At 37.3% G+C, this 26,364-nt stretch overlaps 1 protein-coding gene and 2 long non-coding RNA genes across 6 annotated transcripts in view; 1 reads left to right on the top strand and 2 right to left on the bottom strand.

Annotated features, from left to right (window-relative positions):
- LOC138160710 (rho guanine nucleotide exchange factor 5-like) overlaps positions 1-2,309 on the bottom strand; it is a 31,937-nt gene extending 29,628 nt beyond the window's left edge. For 3 of the 4 annotated variants that reach the window (XM_069087468.1, XM_069087471.1, XM_069087470.1), the window contains exon 1: positions 1,634-2,309. The gene's annotated coding sequence lies outside the window, so the exon portion shown is untranslated. The remainder of the gene's footprint in view (positions 1-1,633) is intronic. The other variant, XM_069087469.1, reaches the window with a different exon arrangement.
- The window catches only part of LOC138160715 (uncharacterized), a 239,240-nt gene that overhangs the window by 17,775 nt on the left and 195,101 nt on the right, over positions 1-26,364 (top strand). The window lies entirely within an intron of this gene.
- LOC138160714 (uncharacterized) overlaps positions 23,428-26,364 on the bottom strand; it is a 29,177-nt gene continuing 26,240 nt past the window's right edge. Inside the window, exon 3 of the long non-coding RNA XR_011168196.1 lies at positions 23,428-23,814. This is a non-coding gene — a long non-coding RNA (uncharacterized lncRNA). The remainder of the gene's footprint in view (positions 23,815-26,364) is intronic.

The following is a 26,364-nucleotide window of genomic DNA, read 5'->3' as shown; positions in this document are numbered from 1 at the left end:
TTTCTGCCTGGCCACTCTGCTCAGTCTCATTTGCTTAGATTTTTCCCCCTATGATGCCAGATGAAAGAAAGAACTGAATGTGTTTAGCTTGGAGAAGAGAAGACCTAGCAGAGATTTGATAGTAATCTTCAAGGTTGAATGGTTGTTGTGTGGAGAGGTATTGGATTTGTTCTTTTTGGCCCCAAAGGATATTACTAGGAGTAATAGATATTTCAAGGAAGCAAATGACGATGATGATAACATTTATATGGCACTTAAAGCTTTGTGAAGCACTTTACAAATATTGTCTTATTTTTATCCTCACAGCAGCCCTGGGAGGAACTGATTCTACAGAAACAGACTGAGTGACTTGCCCAGGATTTCATGGCTATTCAGTATATGTGGCGAAACGTGAACTTCCTGACTTTAGGTCCTGTGCTCTAGCCAGAGATTCACCTGGCTGCTTCAAATTTAGTTTTGATGCTAGGGAAAATAAACAAGATTGAGATGGTGATCTCCCCTTCACTGGAGGTCTCAGAGCAGGCCTGCACAACATTCCGCCAGCCAAAGGATTTTGGGTGACCAGAGAAAAATGTAGAGAATGTAACTATGGTTCAGGTTGTCAGGTCCTCAGGCCCCAAGGCTATTCTCAGACTGAACTAACAGGGCTCACTGGCCCCCTAAGAAGGAATGATTAAGAATCCTAATACCTTTGGACAGGCCTGTATAACATACCACTGGAAGGCCACTTTGGTTGACTCTAAGGACATCGGGGGTACATTGTATAGGCCTGTCTTAAAGCAAGGCATGGATGATGACCGCTAGTTAGTTTTATTATAGATGGGGTTCTTGCACAACTATAGAATGAACCAATTAGAATCAGTTACCCTTTAATTCTGAGATCCTATGATTCTGTTATTGCGTGGAGGTGGTAAGATATGAGCTGTATATTGAAGAATGGGTGAAATCAGTAGATGGAGAGGGGAAGATGTCAGAGTATTATCTGCTGTGGATACCCCCTGTTCCCCATCCCCACTGACTTCTCCTAATACTCTGGGGCTAGTCAGTACTCTCAAAACACATAAATTAATTCATGCAAATTGTTGCCTCTCCTCCCACACCAAGCTTCCCAGTTTCTTCTTTTTTTTTTTTTCTGAAGTAGGGCTTTCTAGAGGTCCCAAGAGGAGAATAAGGGAAATGGGGGAGACAGCATGGAGAGAACCATTAAATGCAAAACCTTAATGCAGGTTTCTATGATAGTATTATAGCCTGAGGGAAATTCCCACGGGGGGGGGGCGGACCCCTTTATTCTCTGAAGTGATCCAGAACTATATGCCAAGAGATTCCTCACCTCTCCACCCCAGAGGTGCTATTGCTTAGAATATAGCATGCTGACTTATACCATGCAGCTTCAGCTCTGCAGACAGTGCCCCTGACTCCTAGAGGCCCCCACCAAGCACAGAGTTCGCTGGTTTCAGGCCATGGATGAAATGTAATGGAAGCTATGGCACCATCTTGTGGACATAAATTAAAATTGCATGGGACCAATCTTTTTTTTCCCCCTGGTGGGTAAAGATTAATTTTCCTAATTACCCGGTAAAATCAAGGGATTTTACAAATTAGAAAACAGATCCAGAGATATGAAATGACTTACCCACAGTCATAGCTTCTTAGGAAGAAACTTTGGACTCTATCTCAAGTCTTCTTTTCTGTAGAATGTTTATGTCACAAATCAGTAAGTTCAAAGATACTGGTGATCAGGCAGTATGATTCTAAAGTGCTTAAAAATGTTTAAAAATTTTGGGGTTGTTGCTGATGGAATGAGCAATCCAACTCTGAGGTCTCAGTGACCTGTCAGAAGTTAGAGCTCTCAGGAGGCCAGGCAGGTGCTGAATAATTGAAACTTTCCAGGGACCTGAGCGTCATCAGGCTTCGACTCCTTCCTTTCAGGTTCACAGCCCTAGGGCTTGTCTTGCAACCATTCCACAGGGGTCCTGGTCACCACTCCAGACAGTAAACTCATGGAAAATCCCCAAAGGGGAAAATGAAGGTGGTTGTCACATCCTAGGCCACATGATGGAACATAGCTCAGTCAGAGGATGGGGAAGTGAGCTCAGCCAGGATAGTCAAATGCATGGCCCAAGACAGAATCTGGAACAGAGCTGCATCCTTACCTACCTATCCCTTTTAGATGGGCCCTGGATCCTGATTCTGTTGCAAAAGAGCATCACAGTGATTGGTTCCATGAACAACGAAGGGTTTGTGTACCTCATGTGCTCCAGATTGCCTGTCCCAGAAGAGCTGGCTAGTCTTGTATAAAAATGTATTTATGAGGGAAAAACATTCAGGAACTTTAGTCACGTTATGACTGACTGTAAACCACACCCAGGAATTTCACCTCTGCCCCTGCCCATCTTCTATGATAGTCTCCTTATATAGGTCAGGTTGAATATACACTATTACTGTTCCCTTGCTTAAATATCCTTTTGCTACAAGGAAATGTAGTCAGAGTAATATTTTCAATAAGTCAGCTAGCATTTATTAACCAAATGTGTCAGGCTCTGTGCTAGGCACTGGGGATACAAAGATGAGGGTCAGGAGATGTGGATATACTCAAAAGCGTCCATACATACATGCAATACACACACATATCCATACCTCCACACATGTATGTGTGTACTTATGTATTATATATGTGTATGCATGGATATATCTCCATCCCTTTATATCAATGTCTCCATATCTATACTGATATATTCTTACATATCAATACCTACTTATTTATCTACTTATATACCTATGTATTTTATACATCTTATATTTTACTATATATGTACTTACATGTACAATTATTTCTGTCATGCATAGATATCTAAGTATATAGCTATACATAATAGATATAGAGAGATATATCTATAGAGAGATATATAAGTATATATCTATATATGTACAATATTTATATGATACTTATTTTTATATATAGCTATATACTCATACTATATAGCTATGTATATCTATTTTTGCATTTACTTATATATAATTATAGATGCCAGATAGATAGATAGATAGATATGGAGAGATATCAAGTATACATATATCAATGTTATTACAGCTGGACTACCCTCCAACGTGGTCTAACTTGCTAAAGGCCTTATGAAGTATCAAAACTAGAGGGTGAAGTTCCAAGAAAGTAGATTAGGAGTTTAGAAAGTCTTTCTAGAGAGGGACAGGGAGAGAGTTGGAGGGAAAATGCAGGGGTGGCTAGTTATATGCAGCAGTGGGCTTTAATAGCCATCATGGCAAAAGTAGATGAAAGACTTTTCCCAGGAAGCTAAGTTTGGTAGGAAGTTGGAGCCTTTTCTTTTCCCTTGGGAGCTTGTGTTGCTAAGAGAATACAGGAGAGTGACTGCATTCTGACTTCAGATGCAACGATAGTGAATCTTGTCCACACAGTTTTTATTGTCTAGAGGCAAGGTTAATGTCTATTTTTAATAAAAAAGTTGCTTTTGGCTATTTAAAAGTTTTTGTTTTTTTTTTTACCTACTGGTTATTTACTTTTTTTTAAAAACAATTACCTGCTAGATAAACATATGATAATGTTAACTTGTTCAATTTGTGTTTTTTTTTTTTTACTAAGGACAATGTGTCTAAGAAAAGGGAAACCTATGGATATATGACTCAGTTAAACTCAGCTTGCTCAGACCAATTTCACTTAGCAATCAACAGATTGCCTATAAGCTCTAAGCATTCTGGTAGTAATTGTGAGTCAATAAACATTTATTAAACATCTACTATGTGCCAGGTACTGGGCTATGCATTGGGAATGAAAAGAAAGGACTTGCTCTTAAGCAACTTACAATCTAATGGGCATGACAAGATGAAAACAACTAAACAAAAATAAGATATATATAGGATCAATTTGAAATAATCCACAGAGGGAAGGCACTCAAATTAACAAGGATTGGGAGTGACTTCCTGCAGAAGGTGGGATTTTAGCTGGAACTTGAATGACTCATTTCCAATTCAGGAAGACTTCCCTAGTTTCTGAAGGGCAAAGCTATAGAAAGCATTGAATTTATTTTTTTAATTTATGGAATAAAAGAAGCATTTCCATAACATAGTACAATAAAAAAGATGATTATACATGAAACTGAAAATCTATTAAGTGAAATTTGCTATTCGTTTTGAGATACAACAAAATTATCGTGTAAATTTTTTTCTTTTTTTTCTTCCTTCCCCACATCACCCACCCAAGAGATGGCTACCATTAGACACAAATAAGTGTGTGTATGTATGTGCATCCAGAGAAACAACTGATAAATAGACATGTGAATAGAATAATTTCACATATATATGTGTGTGTGTATATATTTATCAATTGTTTCTCTGGATGCAGATAGTGTCTTTCAAACAAGTATGACTGGAATAGGTAACTTCTTCTGATATCAGGGATAAAATCTCAAGTGGTTAATTATGTTTTGCTTGTTCAGGTCCTGTTATTCTTGCCTTGCTATCTGTATAGTCACTTTCACTTTAAAACTCCCTTTTTTTTCACTTTAACTTTACAAATTTGCAGTTGGTTATCACCGTCCCAGGAGTATGGGAGAGGGTCTTACTTACTTTAGTTCATTAGTGAGTTATTCACTTGTGTCTTCAGACATAATAACCTTTGGGCAGTTTCAGGTTTTATGCAATGCCATGATCCCCTATGAGATATCAGTTCATATTGATTTAATTCATCATGTGTTTATTAAGTGCTCACCAAGTATAGAGCTCTGTGATAGGCACTGAGGTAGAAACACAATTAAGATAAGATATATTCCCTGCTTGTTTAATTCTATCAAACATTTTAAAGTGAACTAATTCCAATAGTAAATGAATTATTTGGAATAATAGACAAAGAAGGGATCCTGACAAACTCATTTTATGAAACCATTATGCTACTGATACATGAAACAAGGAGAGTAAAAACAGAGAAAGTTACAGACCAATTTGATTAATTAATATAGATGCAAAAATCCTAAAGAAAATCCTAGCTAAAATATTACAACAATATCACAAAGATTATACATTATGACCAAGTGGGATTTATATCAGGAATGCAGTCATGGTTTAACATAAAGAAAGCTATAAACATAATTAATTATATCAATAATAAAAGTCAAAAATTCATGTGATTATATCAATAGATGCAGAAAAACCTTTTCATAAAGTACAACATATTTCTATTAAAAACACTTGCAAGTATTGGTATGAATGGATTTTCCTTAAATTGATAAAAAGCATTTATCTAAAACCATCAGCAAGCATTATTTGTAATGAGAATAAGCTAGAAGACTTCCCAGTAAGATCAGGTGTGAAACAAGGATGCCCATTGTCACCAGTATTATTTAATATTGTGTTGGAAATCCTAACAGTAGTAATAAGGGAAGAAAAAGACATAGAAGGAATCAGAATAAGGAGTGAGTCAATAGAACTATTTCTTTCTGTAGATGATATAATGATATAATTAGAAAATCTCAAAGAATCAACAAAAAAGTTAATTGAAACAATAGTTTTAGCAAAGTAGAAGAATATAAAGTAAATTGATATAAACCATCAGCATTCCTATATGTCACAAACAGAATCCTGCAAGAAGAGCAATTAAGAGATACCTCATTTAATATAACTCCAGACATATAAAATATCTGGGAGTATACCTGCCAAAACAATCTAAGCAAATGTATAAACAAAATTATACAAACAAAATCAGATTTAAGTAATTGGAGAAATATCGATTGCTCATGGGTAGGCAGGGTCAATATGATAAAAATGACACTTTTACCTGAACTAATTTATATATTCAATGCCATCCCAATTGAATTATCAAAAACGTATTTTACTGAATTAGAAAAAATAATAACATTATTCATTTGGAAGAACAAAAAGTCAAGAATATCAAAGGAACTAATGAAAAAATGTAAAGGAAGGAGATTATGCAGTACCAAATATTAAACTATATTATAAGACAGTAATTATCAAAACTATCTTGTATTGGCTAGGAAATAGAATGATAGATCAATGGAACAGAGTAGAAATACAATTTACAGCAGCAAATAAATACAGTAACCTTGTATCTGACAAGTGTAAAGACAACATTTTGGAATAAGAATTCATTATTTGGTAAAAATTGTTGGGAAAACTGGAAAGTAGTATAGCATGTAATAGACATAGTCCAATATCTCACACCATTTGCCGAGATAAGGTCAAAATGGATACATGACTAAGATGTAAAGAGAGATTTTATGAGAAAGTTTGAAGAACATGGAACATGTTACTTATTGTGCTTATGGATAGGTGAACAATTTATGAATTAAAAGGAGATAGAGATCAGAGTGAGGTATAAAATGGACAATTTTGATTTCATTAAATTAAAAAGGTTTTGTATGAGTTAAACAAATGTAGCTAAGATCAGTAAGAAAGCAGAAAATTGGGGAAAATTTATAGACACTTTCTCAAATAAAGGACTCATCTCAAATATATAAAGGATTTTGTAAAATCTATAAGAATATGAGTTATTCCTCGATTCATAAAATGTTCAAAGGATATGTACTGGCAGTTTTCCAATGAAGAAATCAAAACAATTTATAGTCACATAAAAATGCTCTAAATCATTGTTGATTAGAGAAATGCAAATTAAAAGAACCATGAAATATCATTTTACACACATCAGATTGGTTGACATGATTGAAGGGAGAAATGAAAAATGTTGGAGGGGATATGGAAAAATTGGGGCACTGATTCATTGTTGGTGGAATTTTGAACTGATGCATCCATTTTGGAAAGCAATCTGGAATTATGCCTGAAGAGTAATTAAACTGCCTATACCCTTTAACCTAGCAATGCCACTACTAGGTCTATTTCCAAGGAAATGATTGATAGGACTTCTAGGTCCTATTTCCATGACTAGAAAAAAAGGAAAAGAACCTATATATTCTAAAATATTTATAGATGCTCTTTTTGTGGTGGCAAAGAACTGGAAATTGTGGGGATGCCCATCCATTGGGGAATGACTGAACAAATTGTGGCATATGATAGTGATGGGATACTACTGTGCTATAAGAAATAAGCTTGATGGTCTTAGGAATAACATGGATAGACTTTCACAAAATAATGAAAAATAAAATGAGTAGAACCAAGTGAATATTGCATATAGTAACAATATTGTTTTAAGTACTTTGAGCAAATGAATCATCTTGACTGTTAGAAACACTCAAATTAACTATAAAGGACATACAAAGAAAGGCACTGTCTTTATCCAGAGAAAGAACTGATAAATAGATATATGTATAGAATGATTTTATACACACATTTACATATATAAACTTATATGCATGTATATGTGTGTATACGTAGAGTGGTAGCCATCTCTAGGGCAGGGTGGAGAAAAAAAAACCCAAGTTTACATGATAATTTTATTATAATTAAAAGGAATAGCAAATTGTACATACTAAATTTGCAGTTTCATATGCAACCATTTATTAAAAATATTACACTATGTTGTGGAAATGCTTATTTTATTCCATAAATTGAAAATAAAATATATCAAAAATTTGAAAAAAAAAATCCTTAGGAGGCTTAAGGAAGAAAAAGACCAGTGAAATTAGGGAAGATTTCAATGAGGAAATAGCATTTGGATTTATCTTTAAAGAATGACTAGTAATTTAAAGGATGAAGGAGAAAGAAGACCTTCCAGGCATAGGGAAAAGTATAAACGAAAGCATGGAGAGAGAAGACAGTTTCAGAAGACAGAGTAATCCTATTTGGCTGAAATAAAGAATATGTGATAGGGCAATGTCTAAGATTTCTCGAAATGGAGTAGGGCACAAAGTCATGGAGGGCTTGAATGCCAGACAAAAGAGTTTGAACTTTATTAAACCAATACTAGACATAAGATTTTTGAGGGGAAGAGCTACTTGACCAGTTCTATGCAGAAGTGTTAATCTGCAGTTAATATGAATTCAAGGATCATTTGAAGATGTCAGTAAGGTTTTATATGCCTAATATTTTAAACCTTCTCTATCTTCCTAAGTGTTAAGTATGCACTGATGGAATATTCATTCATGGTGTTGAGAGCTATAATCACACCTATGCCACTGACCAGTCACTTGCAATTCTCACAAGGAAGTAAATGATTTAGACTTCTTCCTCTTACATTAACAAACTTTGGAATCCCCCTATACATTTCCTTACTTGACAAATAACCCATAGGGGGTTGTTTCCTTCTTGGATTTCCTGCAGATCTTTTTTTTTTTTATTTTGGAGTGGGGAAGGCAAGGCAATTGCGGTTAAATGACTTGCCCAAGGTCACACAGCTACTAAGTCCTGCAGATCTTCTACAGAGAGACTACAGATGGTTCAGCTTGGAATGCTTGGACCTTTTACCTTTATAAATCCTCACCTGTTTCTTAGAAAATGGTATAGGGTTTTTTTTAGAGGAATCTTCAAAAAAGTAACCTATGGGAATTAGGGGATAAATGGAATAACCTGAGAAGAATTCATTAATTTATTTCAGGTCAATAGTGAAAGGACAATAAGAGATATTGTATTATCATAGATGAAGAGGTGGTCTGGGAGTCAGGAGGACCTGGGAATAAATTCCTCCTCTGAAACATCAGATGTGCAAGTTAGGCAAGTCACTACTCACCCACTTAAGTGTCCAAGGAGTCTTTCTAAGATCATATATTGCAAAGCAGGTGCCCTTTTGCATTTATAGAAGGAGCTTCCTCCTGGGAGGTGGACCATGCCAATGAAATAACAGTTGTAGGCAAAAAAAAAAAAACAAAGGAAAAATGAAAAACCTTGTACCCCCCAAAATAAAAGTGTGAAAAAGGCAGAATGTAGGTTAATTTGTAACCGGCCTATGTGCTCATAAACAAATTACTTTCCTGTAATCTCTTTTGTCCCTGACAGAGTGTCACTGGTTGTTGCTATCATTTCCTCATTATTCAGGAAGAATGAAGTTCACTGAGACACAGATATAGAATAAAACCACATTATGAGATTGCCCACATTATATGCTCTGGAAATTTTTGTCCATACTCTTTTATCTGGCTGGGTATGAGTCTGAAGAGCTGTCATATGCAGATGGGATCAGATTTATTTTGCTTGTCTCCAGAAGGCAGAAATAGGAACACTCTGTGTAAGTTTCAAAGAAGGAAATTGAGCCATGATTTAGGAAAAAAATTTCTAATAATTAGAACTATCAAAAAGTGTAAAGGGTTGCCTTAAGAGGTAGTAGGTTTCTCTTTCTTGTTGGCTCTGATACGATGGAGATTCCCGTTGGGATTGATTTGGACTTAATTATTTCTTAGATCCGTCCAAACCTCACATTCTGTGATTCAGTGATCCGGTAACAACTGCCATAAAGCTTAGGCAAATATAAAAAATATTTAGGGCTAAGGTATTTAATCAATGCAGAGAGATGGAAAGCTACAGGTATAACAACTAGCATTTATATAGCTCTTTAAGGATTGCAAAATGTCTTACATATTCAGTCCTTACAATAACCCCATGAGGTAGGTGTTGCTATCTTCAAATGAGGAAAATGAAGCTGAGACAGGTTAAATGACTTGCCTAGGGTCACACAACAGATAAATGTCTGAAGCATGACTTCAGTATGCCACCTAGTGGTCTGGTATAATTTTGAGAGCTCTATGACAGGCAGCAAAGTTTGAGGGTGAGGATGAAGAAAAGGAAGGAGCCAAGTGAAGTCTGTAGATGGGGAAAGGGGAATAGGAAGTAAACTTAATAAACAGTTACTGTTTGTCAGTTACTGTGCCAAGCATTTTATAAAAATTCTCTTATGTGATTTAATAGTATAGGAAACAGTTTCTATTCATATAGCATATTCTTCATGTGTACACTCGATTATCATTTCAATTAGGACACTTGTATTATCTATGTGGGCAGATAGGCGTTGTAATGGAAAGAGTACCAGGCCTGGAGTTAGAAAGACCTCTTCCTGAGTTCAAATCTGGCCTCAGACACTTACTAGTTGTGTGAACCTGAACCCTGTGGGGTCCTTGACTGTGACCTTTTGACTGAATGCAAGTTTTACAGAACAAATCCTTTCATTAACTGGATTTGTTCTGTGAAGTTTGGATTCAGTTAAAGGGCCACACTTGGGGACCTAGAAGGCCATGTGTGTCCTCGAGGCTGCAGGTTCCCCACCCCTGCTCTGGACAAGCCACTTAACCTTGTTTGTCTCCATTTCCTCATCTATAAAATGAACTGGAGAAGGAAATGGCAAGCCACTCTAGTATTTTTGCTGAGAAAACCCCCAATTGGGTCATGAAGAGTTGGATGTGACTGAAAAATGACTGAACAACAACAACAAGAAATTATCTACGTCCCTGAGGTGCCTTCTGTGTGTGCTGGCCCATGTTTCTAGAATATATATGCAGGGGTGGGAAGAGGTGATACTGACAGACTGTAGCTGGGGCAGCAGTTGCTAGGTCTCTGAGATCACTGAGCCATCTTCTCTTCTCCTGAGTGTACCCATATCAAAGGCTGAAGGAACTTGACAATATTAAGAGTTCTGGCCACAGTCTTATCAGGTAGATCCATAGGTCCCTCTGTTTAAGTGAAGGTAACATTCTCCAAACAGAAGGACCTCTGTTTCTGACACTGAACTTGTCCTCTTGGCCCCTAATTCTTTTGCTGGGAATTAAAATGGTTCTGTTCTTTAGATTTGGCCCCGAGACTCAATCCTTATTCTTACTCCCTGACTCCTATTCCCAAAATTCTAGAATGAGTCTTCAGAACATTCCATCCCTTTACCAGTCTCTTAAGAGTAGCCAGAACCATTTAAGGTTGAAGGGAGCAAATTGTGTGCAGGTAGGCCAATTTTAGGTTTACAGTGTAGGTTCAAAGTTCTGTTTTGTCTATTTTAAGAGATAGATTTTAAAAGACAAAGCTCAGTCTTTGAAGAGAGCAGATTCAGTCAGATGATGAGGTAAGGAGCCTGACAGAGTTAGGAAGAGTTAGAAGAAATAGCGTGGAGGTGCCGATTGGAGACAGATTTCTTAAGGAGTTTAGTTATGAAAGGGAGAAGAGATATGGAATGATAGAACAGATGGATAGATCAAGTGAAGATTTTTAAGGGTGAAGGAGGCAAATGTGTATGTTTGTAGGTAGTAAGAAAGCAGCCAGGAGAAAGGGAGACACCAACAGACCATTTTAAAAAGGAAGAAATGAAAATTCTTCATGATTATCTGGGCAGCACCAACTGCTAGGGAAATACTATCCCAATTGCCACTTACACTGGCAAGCTGGGTCCCCAAAGCCCTGCTATCACATCTCCCTTTGGGGTTCTCTGGGTAGCCCTGAAGGGTTGGGAATATGGTTTTCCAATGCTATAGCTCATGAACCTTGACTGCATATTCTTCCCATGATTATTGGTTGATAACAGTGTCAGTCTTCTATAAGCTTCTTTAATAAGCTTCTCTAAGCTGTTGGTTAGAATAGTAGGACAGTTGACATAGAACACCATTCCATACCTCCCCTCCAAGTTTGTGACATGCATATCCACTAGTATTTACAGAGTACAGTGTAGGAGAAAATAGGCTCAAGTTAAAAGAGTACATGTGGCAAAGGGGTAACATAGCTTCTAGAAGACCTTTTGCTGGTATCCTCAAGATAATCTCTTGAAATATGGTTAAGCTTTCCTGCTGATCTCCTCGTAGAGCTCTGAAGCTTCCCTTCCTCATCCTATTCAATCTGAACTCAGCTCCTGATACAGATATTTTTTGCCAGCTGCTTCTTTCCCAGGGATACTGCTGGGATTTAATGACAAACTCCAGATCCTCTAATCTTATGAAGTTCACAAGGTTTTCCTTCTTCCAAGGGAAGATTGGTAGGGAGAGGAAGCCTAGGTCAAGATGCTTTTCTTTCCACCCTCCTCTAAGTCCCAAAATCATTACTTCTCAGGGGCTTGGCTAGAACTGTTCTCTCCCAGTTAGTCATTCACTCAAATTTCTTGTTTTAAGTTGGTCTACTATTTTATAGAACACCCACAGTGTATAATTAAGTTTTTCAACCAATTCAGACTTCCTTGAGCTGAAGTTGAAATGCCTTTTGAACAGGGAAGTTCAGACCTTGTTACTTCTACTTTACACATCAATTGATGTCTGTTCTCACCTGACAAAGGCATCAATTTTAAGTGGGGTGGGGTGGTTACAACTCCTAGGCTTACGTGAGAAATGAAATTTCCCTAATAATCATAAAAATGTAAAACAAGGTAACTTTTGTGTACTACATTTTACTCAGTAGAATTATCAAAAATAAGGAGGAAAGGAGGGATGAGGAGAGGGAAAGATATGGAGAAAGACTAAGGAAAGAGGGAAGAGAGAGGGAGAAGAGACAAAGATAGCTCAGAGACATAACAAAGCAAAACTTTAAATAAACTTGAAAAGGAACAGAATAAATATACTTTATTGTTTGATGATTGTTAGCTCATTTGACTGTAATTTGTTAAATCTTAAAGTTTTTATGCAAGATTTTACTTTAAATCTTATATGTGTTTGGTCTTTCTGGATGGTTAAGTTTATAACAGAAGATTAAAGATGTGTTTCATTTGGTAGAAGCTCTATTCTACCAAGATGTCTCTCACCCATTTGTTACACTTAGACAAGATTGTACAACAGATCTAGCAATGGGGATCTCTTTTTCAGGTGATCCAGAAAGCATCATCATCAAAGAAGCATAAAGCAGGGAAATAGAGGTCCATGTAAGGTTTTTGTTAGGAAAATAAATATGTTCTCTCCAGAGCCCATATAACAGAATGGTTCCTGTTGATGGAAAGTGTTTTTATGAATTCAAATTTTTTGAATTCAAATATTCAAAAATGATATATTTTTAGTTACTTTGAGAGCCAGTACTACAGAGCTTTCTCAATGATAGCATCTCAAAAGAGACTTGACCATTAACAGTAGATATAAGTAGATGAAAAAAGCATTATTACTCTGACTATAACTTGCTGTTTAGAGACAGCTAGGTGAGCAATGGATAGCGTACCATGTCTGGAATCAGAAAGACCTGAGTTCAAATGTGGCCTTGGAAATTTATTAGCTGTGTGACACTGGGCAAATTACTTAACTACTGTATGCCTCAGTTTCATTAAGTGTAAAATGGGAGGAATAATAGCATATAACTCACAAGGTTGTTATGAAGCTCAAATGAGACAGTATTGAGCTCTAAGCACATTTCTGGCATGTAGTAGGTACTTAATAAATGCCTGTTCTCTTGCCTTTCCCCACTGGAAGATAACTCATTGGATTCGTTCACTCATTCAAACACACACCCACAATACAGAAAATTGACTCTTGTTTTGCCAGTGGACTTCGATGCCCCTAGAAGAGATAGTGAGGCTGACTTTGTGTAACTCTGCCTCACTTAAATCCAATTCACCCAAATGTCAAGATATCATTTGTGATGTTATCTGTGCTCTTTGAAAACAAAGGACAAATTGCAACAATAACTGTGAATGCAGCATTTTAAGAATATTGTGTTTAGTGATGCAGCTAGATCAGTTAAAGCAATTTAACTAAATGTCTCCTTGCTAAGGCAGTTTTGCTTTGGGGAGAGATGTTGATTCTTCCCTCAAAGCGGGAAAGGAATCTGTACTGCACTACCGCAGGTTCTGGGACATTTTAGGCTGCCTAGAGATCCCTCCGCTTTTTCAGGTTGTCTGCTTCGTTTTCTCTTGATGTGTGATCCTCCTCTTTTGTCTTTGAATCTCCAGTTCTGTAATGGAGATTTACTGCTCACAGCCCAGACAACAAGCGGCAATATCCTCAAATTCCACAAGAGGGAGATGTTTCCTCATTTAAAATCCCTACCCCACAAAAAAAAAAAAAAACCCAAAAAAAACCCCACTGGTTATTCATGAAATGTAACCTCACCTTACTCAGTACTAAGATTTGTCCCTTTCCTGGAATAAAGAAAGATAACTTTAAAAAAAATGTCTGTGATTGCTCCATATGTGTGAGAATCAAACCATTTCACCTGATACTGGGAAAGTTTATTGCTATATTTGGGTTTTTATATAATAGGGCTACTCCTTCTTTGCAACTGAAATGGCATGTAGCTAAAAGCAATTACAAATACATTTTGTTCCTTCAATTTTTCATTTGAAAAAAATGGATGGTTTTCTAATTCTTCATGTTTTCTCTTGGAATGTTGATAAAGCTTTTGCTTTATCCTTTTATGTGACTGTAAACATGAACCCAATTCTTTAGCAATGGGCACGATTCCTCAGTACAAAACCTAATTTTTCCATCTTGCCATTTGTATAGTAACATTTTTGCTTCATTTTTTATTGCCAGATTTAGGCAAATTTGAAAGACTTGATTTACTGTTGTTTTTGTAAACAAAAATGAGGTTTTTTGTTTTCCTGTTCTCTTTTTTTATTTTGCTTTTTTGGGGGGGGAGGGCAATTGGGGTTAAGTGACTTGCCCAAGGTCACACAGCTAGTTTTTGTGTTAAGTGTCTGAGGCCGGATCCGAACTCTGGTCCTCCTGACTCCAGGGCTGGTGCTCTGCTCACTGTGCCACCTAGCTGCCCCTTTCCTGTTCTCTTAATGAATAGCTGGGTGACTGGTAGATAGAGTGCTGGGTCTGGAGTCGAGAAGATCTGGGTTCATCCTGAGACACTTACTAGCTGTTGTGACCCTGGGAAAGTCACTTAACCTCTTTTTGCTCTGGTTTCCTTATCTGTAAAATAGGGATAATAATAGCGCCTACCTCTTAGGGTTATTGTGAAGATCAAATAAGATAATTGTAGGGAGCATAGTACAGTGCTTGACACATGTACTTATTGAGTCTTTTCAGTTGTCACAGTTGCTCTGTGACCCCATTTGGGTTTTCTTTGCAATATGGAAACGGTTTGCCATTTCCTTCTCCAGCCCATTTTACAGATGAAGAACTGAGGCAAACAGGGTTAAGTGACTTGCCCAGGTCACACAGCTAGTACATGTCTGACCAGATTTGAACTCTTGAAGATCGAGTCTTCCTGATTCCAAGCCCAGTGCTCTATCTACTGTACCAGTTAATTGTCCCCCAGCACATAGTACACACTATATAAATATTAGCTATTGTTGTTGTCGTTATTGTTGAATACTTAGCACAGTGCCTGGCATATAAGTGTCATATAAGTATTAGCTATTATTATTAATTTATAAATCTTCCTAATGTTCATTAATTTTTAGGTTGATCAGAAGACTATACCAAAGCACTAAAATACTCAAATGGATCTGTGCTGGAATGGCAAAGTTTGTTTCTTCCAACAAATTATCCAAGATTACCCATCCTATGTGACTCTTGTCCATATCCTCCCAAAAGCTTGCTTAGGGGGATATATCTTCTGTGCTGGAACCTTCCTAGAGTTCTCTTCTCATCCTCAGAGTGCCAATGGTGTATGTGTTGTGACTGCCACTCTCCTTAAGTGACCAGTCCATTTTCTTTGTGTTTTATGTGTCCTCTGATGACAAACTCCCTGAAACAAAAGCCTTTCTTTCTTTTTCAATGCTTTTCTTCTGGTGAGTCATGAAATGCTACCATCTCAGAAGAAGAGAAATAAGGGTCTGATCATTCCAAGGGCAATAAAAAAGCTCATTAAGGATGAGAGCAGGCTGCAGCACATTACAAATAAGTCATTGTGAAGAAGTAATAGAAAGGACATCAGCAGAGAGACATACAACCTTAAACTCCAGGACTGCAATAATTAAAATCAAAACCACTATAGAAAGACACAAGAAATCATTACTTTTCTTTACCTCCAAGTTGGTGACTAACTATAACATATGATGAGAACATAGAGCGTACACTCGTGTATGACAGGCTACCGAACACTCTGGGGGGAACTCTCACCAAAGAAATGACTTGAAAGCTGAGGCCTGTTCACATGTGTTCTGCCTTATCTGGTAAAAATCATTTTGTTTAATTTTTAGACCTTAAGAAGTTAATAGATAATACATTATATACAGTTTGTAGGCTACTACCTTCGGTGGTAAGAGCTTTTCCTACCAATAAAGATTTGCCACAGGCTTATAAACAGATTTATAATATTTCCTTTCTATCACTGGAAATGCGATTGAAAAGAGAACTGTACTGATTAGGGTCTTTGTCCAAATTAATTGAAAGGTTAAATCATTAACTTCTCTTACATCCACATCTAAACAAGAAGCCAGGACAAACTTCTGGAACATAGGAACAGCATGGTGTACATGGCTTTCACTCATCAATAAATTACAAAAGACATGTTGAGTTCAATTAAATTCAACAGACTTTTACTACCAGATTCAAAATTCTATTTTCTATTCTATTATTCATTTCATGAATCTGTACTAAAAGCTCCTGTATTTTAGTTTAGAGTGACTAAAAAAATGACTGCCCATAGAAATGATTGGTTTTGGAATATTAAACAAAAAAATAATATCCCTTTTAGTCCCACAGAACTCAGTTATATTGAGCTTCAGGGTCTTCAGCACTATGTTTGTGTGAAGCTCAGAGAATGTGGACAATACAGGAACATGGATAATCTTAATTAATGAAATTAATATATCTTCACCTGGTCTTCTCACTATCTGGTTCCTCAGCACATAATGAATGTACTTTCTTATCCACTTAAGGAAGAGAGATTCTTGAGTGTGCTGGGATCACGACTGCTCTGAAGGGCAGTTAGTACTGACTTTGGCTGTGCAGCAGCTGAATGGTTTTTTTGGTTCCAAATCCTGAAAATCAGCACAATGAAAAAACAAGGTCTATGAATGCAGGTTAAATCATGGTCCACCCATTGAAGGTGTTTGCTGTGAAATAAGTCTCCAAAGGCCTAGGAGAAATGATCTCATTCCCTCCCCCTTCCTTTCCTCTGCTCTCTTTCACCTCCATTTGCACACACAGATTACAAATGACTTCCCTGTCCCGATTAAAACCAAACCAAACCAAACTTCCTATTCGATGCATATAAAAATTGAGTTGGGCTCCTAGTGTTGTATTTATTTAAAGCTTCTTCCCCCCCCCCCCCCCCGGCAGCATTTTCCTACATTTAATACACATGGGCATAGGCACATTCTAAAACATTTTGGTTTTGCACTTGGTAGGACTTCTTCACAAGCCAACTGCTTTGAATTATGGGGTTATGCCACAGAGGATACTTTTTATAGTTGTGTTTTAAATTATTATTCAAATCTTCTGTGGAATATTCTAGTTTCTGTTTTTAGAGAAGCAATGCAGATGAGCTTAAATCACTTATGTAACTCCTGTTCTCTGAAGATGATGCCAATTGGGTCATATCTGTTTGGGCAGGTGATAAACCAGCGGCTACGGTGACTGTGTAGAAGATAATTTTCATAATCATGATCTTGACAAGGCTGCTAAGAATAGTGATTTATGCCTTTATATGAGTATGGAAGATGCATCTTAAACATTATTTATAGACACAGAAAGAACATCAGAGGAATTTATTTGTTCTAAAAACAAATCAGATTTTCATCATTTGCAAAGTGATGGAACTGTGAGAACTATTGGCATAGGGAAAGACATAAATATATGTCCAAACACATACAGTGAAGATTAAACAAGCCTTGTAGATTATGATCGTGGAATTTCTTAATCAAGGCATTGTCAAGACCAAACTTGAAAACTTACATTTCACAAATTGATAAGCGAATGAGTTCCAGGATATGTAAAGATGATAGTAACATCTTGTTTTGATCAAAATGTGCTCAATAAACCTGATATCACAATGTGACTGCATTGTAAAATGCTATTAATTTACTTCAACATCAATATTAGATGTTAGGTAAGGAGGTCAGCACAACTAAACAGTAAATACTGAAGTGGGGGAATAACTGACTTCATACAGTCTTGGGGACCATATCAATTTCTCTTTTTCAGCCTGTCTGGAGGCTGCCTTTTAGAACTCTAAGGAAGCTCTCTGTGTTTCAGGCTTGACTATGTGTCATTGACATGACAGAAAGAGATTTGGGAGGGTAGAGTAAGATAGTAGGAGCCAGGTTAAGACTCATGGGAGTGGCGCTACAGCGTGATTGAAGGGCTATTGTTTCTTTGTGAATTCAGCTACTGGAAGATACTCAGGAAAAAACTGGTGCCTTAGTCTCTTGAACTGAATGAGTCTTGAACTGAATTCCTAGGCTGCTTCAGAGTCCATATTAATGCCAGTTTTCAGATTGATAATTAAATAATGGTTGTAGATAACTGGTTCAGATGAAAAGATCACTCCCCAGCCCTCATACTCCCTGATCACCCCTCTCCCATTCTCAAAAGCTAATACTTTACCATTAGAGGAGCTAGGCAATGATCTGTGTCTGAAATTCGATTTACAACTGGATATTGGACCGTGTGGAATATCCCATAGCCTGCAGTTATTTCTCTGAGAGGCCTGTCCACATAGAATTAATGAAACATAGAAGGCACTTAAAATTATTGCTCAATTTTATTTTTAAATCATTTTCTTTCCTGTAATATATTCTTCTCCCTATCCCCTTCCAGAGATCAATCCCTTATAATAAAATATAAAAAAGAAAGTTCAAGAAAACTAAACACCCCAAACAAATCCAGTGTCATATACATTATTCCACATTCAGAATCACCCACATCTTAAAAAAATGGCTGGAGGTACATTCTCATATCTCTTCTTTGGGATCAAATCTTATCATTACAATTTCATATCTAGCCAGACCAGCAGAGAGTGAGGAGGAAGAGTCTCACCCCATCACACCCTCCTGTTTTTTTTTTTTTTTGTAAATTCTTCAAGCTTGTGTTTTCTTTGGCACTTCTGACAGGAGAATATCTCCCTTTCCCTCTGATCCCTGATCAATGGAACAATAGGTAGAAATAAAGAGAGGCCTATGGGAAGAAAATTTCCTTTCAATTACAGGCACACAGAAGTGGAACATACTATCTCAAAAGGTGAGGACTCTCAAGGGAGACTTTCAGACAGAAGTAGGATGACTACTTTACCATGATATTAGCAAAAAAAATTACTATTTAGTTAAGGATAATGTTGGATGGTACCCAGTTCTGTCCAACTCTGAAATTCTGTGATGTCTCTATAATGGGTGTACCCTTTCTCCTCCCATCCTCCCACATTAAACGAATCTGTTTGATGTTAGATCTGTGTATGACAGAAGGTGCTTAAGAGTATGACAGCATATAATTAGCAATCTCAAGGGAACAGAATAGTTTTTGTACCTAAATTTAAGACTGAGGTCCTAAAAGTTGCTGAAGGAAATTCTAGAGAAAATCTTTAGAGTTCATCTCATTATTTTTTGTCATTCTGCCTCTAATTCTTTAAGTCTCTCCCAACTGCCAACTCTTTCTTCTTCATCTAGGAGCTTATCCCTCAAAGGCTTATACACCACCTCCACCCCTTTTTTTCTGTAGGAGCGTCATAGAATCACAGAATTTATTTTATGTCCTAAGTCACATTATTAGTCAATGGAAGAAATGAAGGTAGAAGCTGGGTCTCTGTTCTCCTAGCCCAGTGTTGTTTTCACAATATTGTACTAATCAGTATACTCAGAGAGACATCATTGCATCATATGTAAGTGAGGTATGAAGCAGTGACCTCATTACCATTAAAGTAATGGTCCCTGTCTAATTCCTACTATATCTTTCTATGTAATCTTAAGGTAAGACATAAAACCTCTCTATGTATCAGTTTACTCATATGTGAATTGGGGATGTTGGGCCCTTCTAATTGTTTATTAATCCGTGATTGTCCAAGGTGTAAGAGAAACAGGAGATCAGTATCTCAGAAATGAAAAGAGAGAAAAACTGTGAGGAAGAGATGACCAGAAATGTCCAGAGCCAAAGGGAAATCAAAGAGATAAGCACTGAGAAACAAACATGACTTAGTCAATTACAAGATCAATAAAATTTTTGATAACACAATCTCATAGGATCATAGATGCAGAAATGGAAGAGACCTTAGAAGGTATTAAATCCAACCCCCTCATTCTTTTTTGATTAAGTTTTATTTTTAAATGAAAAAATAATTTTCTCTTCTTCTCACCCCAAAATTGAAAAGAAAAATAAAGAAAAACAAAATCATACTAACAAATATGCATGTTCAAGCAAATGAATTCTCCATGTTATCTATGTAAAATAATTCTATCTCATTCTTTACCCCGAATCCATCACCACTGTGTCAGGATCTAGGTGCCATGCTTCGTTACTGGTTCTCCAGAATCATGGTTGGTTGCTGTGCTGATCAGAGCTCTTCAAAGTCTTTCAAAGTTGATTTATCTCACAGGCTCATTATTGTATAAATTGTCCTTCTTTTGTTCACTGTGGCCAGCATCAATTCATAAAAAAGTCTTCCTAGGTTTTACTGAATCACTTCTTTCATAACTTCTTGTGGCGCAATAGTTATTCCTTTAAGCCATATATGATCATTTTTATTTTTATCATTCCCCAATTGATGAGCACCACATTAGTTTTTGATTCTTTGCTACAACAAAAAGTGCTGCTCTAAATGTTTGTGTGCAGATGACTCTTTCTCCTCTTTCTGGGGGGTTATAAATATGGTATTGCTGGGTCAAAGGAGGTGCATAGGTTAGTTAATTTGTAAGAATAGTTTCAAATTAGGGGCGGCCAGGTAGCACAGCGAGTAAGAGCACCGGCTCCAGTGTCAGACTGACCTGGAGATCGAATCCCGGGCTCAGACACTTAGCACCCACCCAGAAATAATAACTGGCCGTGTAACCTTGAGCAAGTTACTTAACCCCGATTGCTTAAAAAAAAAAAAAAGAAAGAATAGTTTCAAATTGTTTTTCAAAGTGACTGATCCAATTAACAACTCCACTAAGAGTGCTTTAATGTACCTGTTTTTCTATAACTACTCCAACATTTATAATTTCCATTTTTGGGGTCAACTTTGATATTCTTGAAGCTGGAATATCAGATTTGCTTTAATTTGCATTTCTTTATGAGTGATTTGGGATGCTTTTTCATATGGCTATTGGTAACATGGGTTTGGGAAACTGCTTATTCACATCCTTTGACTATTATCAGTTCCACCCCTCTCATTTTTACTGATGAGGGACTCAGGAGCAGAGAAATCAATGAACTTGCCCAAAGTCACATAGGTAGTAAGTGGCAAAGCTGGGATATGAACTGAGAACCTCAGACTCCCAATATGGCAATATTTTTACTTTACCATGATATAAAGCAGAAGGGGCAGGAGTCAGGTGGTGGGGAATTAGGGAGAAACTAAGAAGTGGAAGCAGCTCACATGCACACATACACAGTGGCCCAACCTGAAGAAGTCCTGCCTAGTCTTGTTACTTCTCCTTCCTACTAGAATTAAGTTCTTTGATCCAGTCAATCACTGTTACCTAGCCTGGGGCTGTGACTGAAGCAAATGCCTTGTTTTTCTTTTCTTCCCCTACCCTGTACCTGCCCTAGGTTTTCTCAGTACTCTGTAAATGTTTAGTAAGGACAGTGTGTATGATGAATTGAGCAATACTACACACTTCAATATAGAGGGTATTATGGAAGGAAAATCAGATCTCCTGGGGTCCACCTAGCTATTGGAATTCTGAGTGTTTTCCCTGACTTGGTGTTCTTACTAATAGAATATGATTTCCAAAATAACAGTTATAGTGTTTGTACACTAGTTCGCCATTTTTGGAGGAAAAAAAAAATTAAACACAAGAGTTCAAAGTAAAAAAAAAAAAGAATATGATTTTCAAAAGGCCAAGGAAATAATTTTGAAGCAAATGAAGAGACGATGTTTTAGCTTCATTTCTAGGGTCTACTAGGAGATTGGGGCCCTTCCTATATCCCAAACAAAACCTTTGCTTCTCTCTTTGTAGCAGGTGAGAGTGCCACCATGATGGCTCCCTCAGATGCCTTTAAGGCCCTGGGGAATGAGCTGCAAAGTTGACACCTCCCCAGTGGCCCAGTCCCTTGTGAGCTTCTGCTTTTTAGTGAATCTGCCTTCCCAGTGAAGGTGAATGACAAGGGCCAGGTCGTCATTGCCATCATTGCTGCCTCCTATTATGGCCAAAGCTGTATGGTGGTCTTATCTCATGAGGATTATCTAGAACAAGGGTGGGGAGCTTGCAGCCACAGAGTTCTTTGGTGTGGCCTTTTGACTGAATCCATCTTTTACAGAACAAATCCATTTATTAAGGGGATTTGTTCTGTGAAGTTTGGATTCAAAGGGCTGCACTTGAAGACCTGCAGGGCCACATGTGGCCACCTCAGTGGCCTCAAGGATGCAGATTCCCCACCCCTGACGTAAAACATGCTAGATTAGCTTCCTTTCTCTGTAATACTGTGGGCTAGCTCCATCACTCCAAAGGGGCTGCCACTGGGGTGCACAAATCTGTAGAAGCTTTGGCCAATATCCTTTGTGATTATGAGGTGGATATGCAGATCATGGATAGTCTTGGGAATGTACTGCATCAATGCCTATGATAAAACTTTGGCTAAAGAACTGATACAGTTTGTGAAGAATTGTGGGGATTTGTTTGTTGCAGGCCAAGTATCTCTTGGACTCACAAATATATTTGCACTATACCATAGTACCCTTTCATTTAGATTGTAGGATAAGTTTTTATAAAGAATATTGATCGGTTGCATCATGTCTAGAGAAGTGTGATGGTACTAAAACTCATATTATTAAATGGTCACTAGAAGGAACAAAAGATGGTGTTTAAGTCAGAAAAGAGAAGACTTACTAGGGGCATGATAGATGTTTTCTAATGTTAGAAGGGTTGCCATATGGAAGAGGAATCATATTTATTTGCTTGGCCCCAGAAGACAGAACGAGGATCAATGGGAGGAAGTAGAGCCACATTTCAGTTCAATGCAAGAAAAAACTTCCTAATAATTGTCTCCTTCCAAGGATGGAATGGAATGGACTGCTTTGTAAGGAAGTGAGTTCTTGATCACTAGAGAACTTCTTGCAAAAATTAGGCAATGATTATATATGTTATATAGAGAATTATATAGAGAATGTTATATAGAGAATTTATGGTTCAGGTGGGGGTTGGAATTGATGATCCCTGTGATCCTTTCCTACCCTCAGTTTCTATGACTGTATCAGTCTACGCATACAATGAACCCACTGAATAGTGGGTTAACTAACTGATTCCCTGAGTGATATTTCTCTCCCTTTAGGCACTAAAAGGAAACCAATGCCTCTTTTCTAGATGGAAGGAGAACCAGGACCAGGAACCTCTAATACATATCATCAGATTTGAGCACTAGAAGCAACACAGAGAAGTCTATAGGATTCTGGCTTAAACTCCCCTAAGTTTGATGTGCACTGGATCTTTCCCCTACCATTCATTCCATCATCTTATAAAGTGGAGTACATAGTACTGACAATAGTAATGATGACATGTATACTCAACCTTTCTCTTTCAGGGATATTTTTGAATTATTATTTTTTATTTTTCTTTTCATTATAAGCTTATTACACAATACTTTACACATAGTAAATGCTTTATAAATAATTGTTGAACTGAAATTTGAAAAGTTTTCTTCTTAGACATATTTCTTTAATAAAGGAAAATGACCAACAGAAATGACTTTGGCACCCACTATAATAATTCCTTTTAAAAGTTTATAAGATCATAACTTTATAGCTATAAAGGACCTTATAAGTCATGGTAGTCTAAGCCCCTTATTTTACAACAGAGGACATTGAGATGTGGAGAGGTTAAGAGTCTTGCTTATGGTCACATGGTTAGTAAGGTCTGATGTAGGACTTCAACTGAGGTCTTTCTTTCAATTTACCAGCCACTTGCCAGAAGAAGACCTGAAGAATCCAGAAAACATCTTAGTTAGCAAAATCTTACTGAGCAGGCATTTCTCAAAGGAAGGAATTAAAACTATTGTCAACCATTGTGATAGTAATGGAATGTGGAGATTCCCCTGTACTGGGCTTGGTTTTCAAATTGATTGTATTAAAACCCAGAGCTTGTTAATCCCACCTGTGGGATGGACTTTCTGATGTGAAAAGAAAGTCCTGAACTGGGAGGAGCTGGTGACATAGATTTGGAGAGACAAGAGAGAGGTGGAAGATTTTTTTTGGAAGCAGCACCTCGTGGAGAGAGAGAGGCTAAGAGAATTGCTGGTGGCCACTTTGAATTGCCCTGGACTTTTGAGACCTGCCCCCTGAGCTGCCAAGGACTGAGGAGACATGGCTGTTTTGCTGGTACTTTGTCTGTCTGTTTTGATGTTATTTTGCCAGATTTGTCCACTGGTGAAAGACAGTCCTTTTGTTGAAGAAGTCCTGGAACCTGGCTGTTCACTAAGAAGCCCTGAGACTGTCCTGCAGACAGAGAGTGAATACTGTCCACTGGTGAAGGACAGTGCTGTTGTTGCAGGGGTCTGGAGACTGTCCTGCAGACAGAATGAATACTGTCCACTGGTGAAGGACAGTGCTGTTGTTGCAGGGGTCTGGGAGCCTTTCTGTTGGTTCAGAAGCCCTGAAGAAGGATTTTCTTGTTGTATGTTTACAGAAATCCTGGGAGAGGGCTTTGCTAATGTGTTCAGGGGTTCTAGGACTGTTCTACAGACAGAGGATAAATTCATGAAGGGATTGGCAATGTATCTTATGGCCTTGCTAAGCCTTGTCTCCCCAGGAACTAAGATTGCTGAGAACTTGCCTCGTGTCAAGATGAAGAAAAGACCTCCATTTGGGTATTAAGTGCTGTGTTTAAATTTGATGTAACTCTGGGGTAGATTCAATTGTGATCCAGGGGTGGGGAACTTTTGACCTTATGTTTGGAAACTAATCTCCATTTGAGAAGAGGGGCTTTGTGGTGGACTTAATTAGGGTATAGCCTAGGGGTGGAGAAGTATTTAGAACAGAGACTTTGTAATTGATTGAATGATTGGAAGGTCCTGGGGTGGGGTAGTACTTGGAGATTATTTAATCACACTTAGTAAATGCTGTATTTTGAATGATGTCATGTTTTGATCTTCTCTGTTCTGGGTTTGTTACTGAATAAAATGGAGAGCATCTATGCTGGTATTCTGAACCTTGGGAAGTTGCCTTCCTTGGCATTATATTACAACCATATGAAAAATGTGCCCCATCAGTAATAATTAGAAATCCATATTAAAACAATACTGAGCTTTTTACCTCACATCCTACAGTTTGACAAACATGGCAAAAAAAGGAAAATGACAATTGTTGGAATGACTATAAATAGACAGTCTCACAAATATATTGTTGACAAAATGTGAATTGGTCTAGCCATTCTTAAAAACAATTTAGGACAATATACCCAAAGTTACTGAAATGCATGTATGTACCCTCTGACCCTGAGATAGCACTACTTGGCCCCTATATCCCAAAGAGATTAAAGAAAGAAAGAAAGCAGTGATATGTGCAAATATGTTTATAGCAGCACTTTGTTGTAGCAGAGAATAATAAACACAAAGAGTACTCAACAAATGGGCAACTGAAGATATAACTGAACATATTTTGGCATATATAAATATGTATGCATATTATTACCCTATAAGAGAGAAAGAAGAAAAGAAAGGAAGGAAGGAAAAAAAGAAAAGGATTCAGAGAAACCTGGGGAAAATAAAATTAACTGATACAGAGTAAAAATGAATAGAACCAAGAGAGCAGTTGGTACAATAACTAATATTGTAAAGAAAAAACAAATTTGGATGTAAGAACTCTTCCTAAAACACTGACCACCCATATGCTAGAGAACAGATGATGATGCATATTATCCATCTCCCGAAGAGGAGAAAATCAAGGTGGTTGGTGATGCTTATTTGTTCCAAAGTTTGTTTGTTTTGTTTTGTTTTATAGAGAACGGTGACTTTGTAGACAGATGAGGGATGGTGATGATTGTGATGTGTACTCCCCCTCCCCCAAAATAAGAAAAATGACTTCATCTTTTATTTTTCATTTTCACTGTTGTAATTTGCTTCAAATCTTCCCTCCTTTCCATCTTCATAGGCTCATTTATAATTCTACTACTAAAGGAAATTTTATTTTTAAACAGAAAAATGATATTATTCTTTGCTTTAAACTTCTCTGGCAATTCATTGAACTCTGCCAGTTCAAATTTGAATTTCTAAGGATCTCTATGCTTTCTATGACTAAATCTCTTTTCTCCCTCTGTTTTTCCTTCTTTCTCCATCTGTTCCAGTTAAGAATTTTCCTTTTAATCATCTTCATCGTGAAGACTTTCATGATCTTCCCAGGTGCTATATTCCCAATACTAAGAAAGAGAGGCAGAGACAAATGTAAACAGAGGGATGATCTGTCTATCTACCTTTCTATCTATCTATCTATCTATCTATCTATCTATCTATCTATCTATCTATCTATCTATCT

This window comes from Petaurus breviceps, unplaced genomic scaffold, assembly GCF_028583685.1.
Source record: "Petaurus breviceps papuanus isolate PSGF00001 unplaced genomic scaffold, PetGlider_PUasm1.0 181, whole genome shotgun sequence".
NCBI lineage: Eukaryota > Metazoa > Chordata > Mammalia > Diprotodontia > Petauridae > Petaurus > Petaurus breviceps.
Note: the sequence above shows the minus strand (reverse complement) of the source record. Positions and strands in the feature narration are given on the sequence as shown.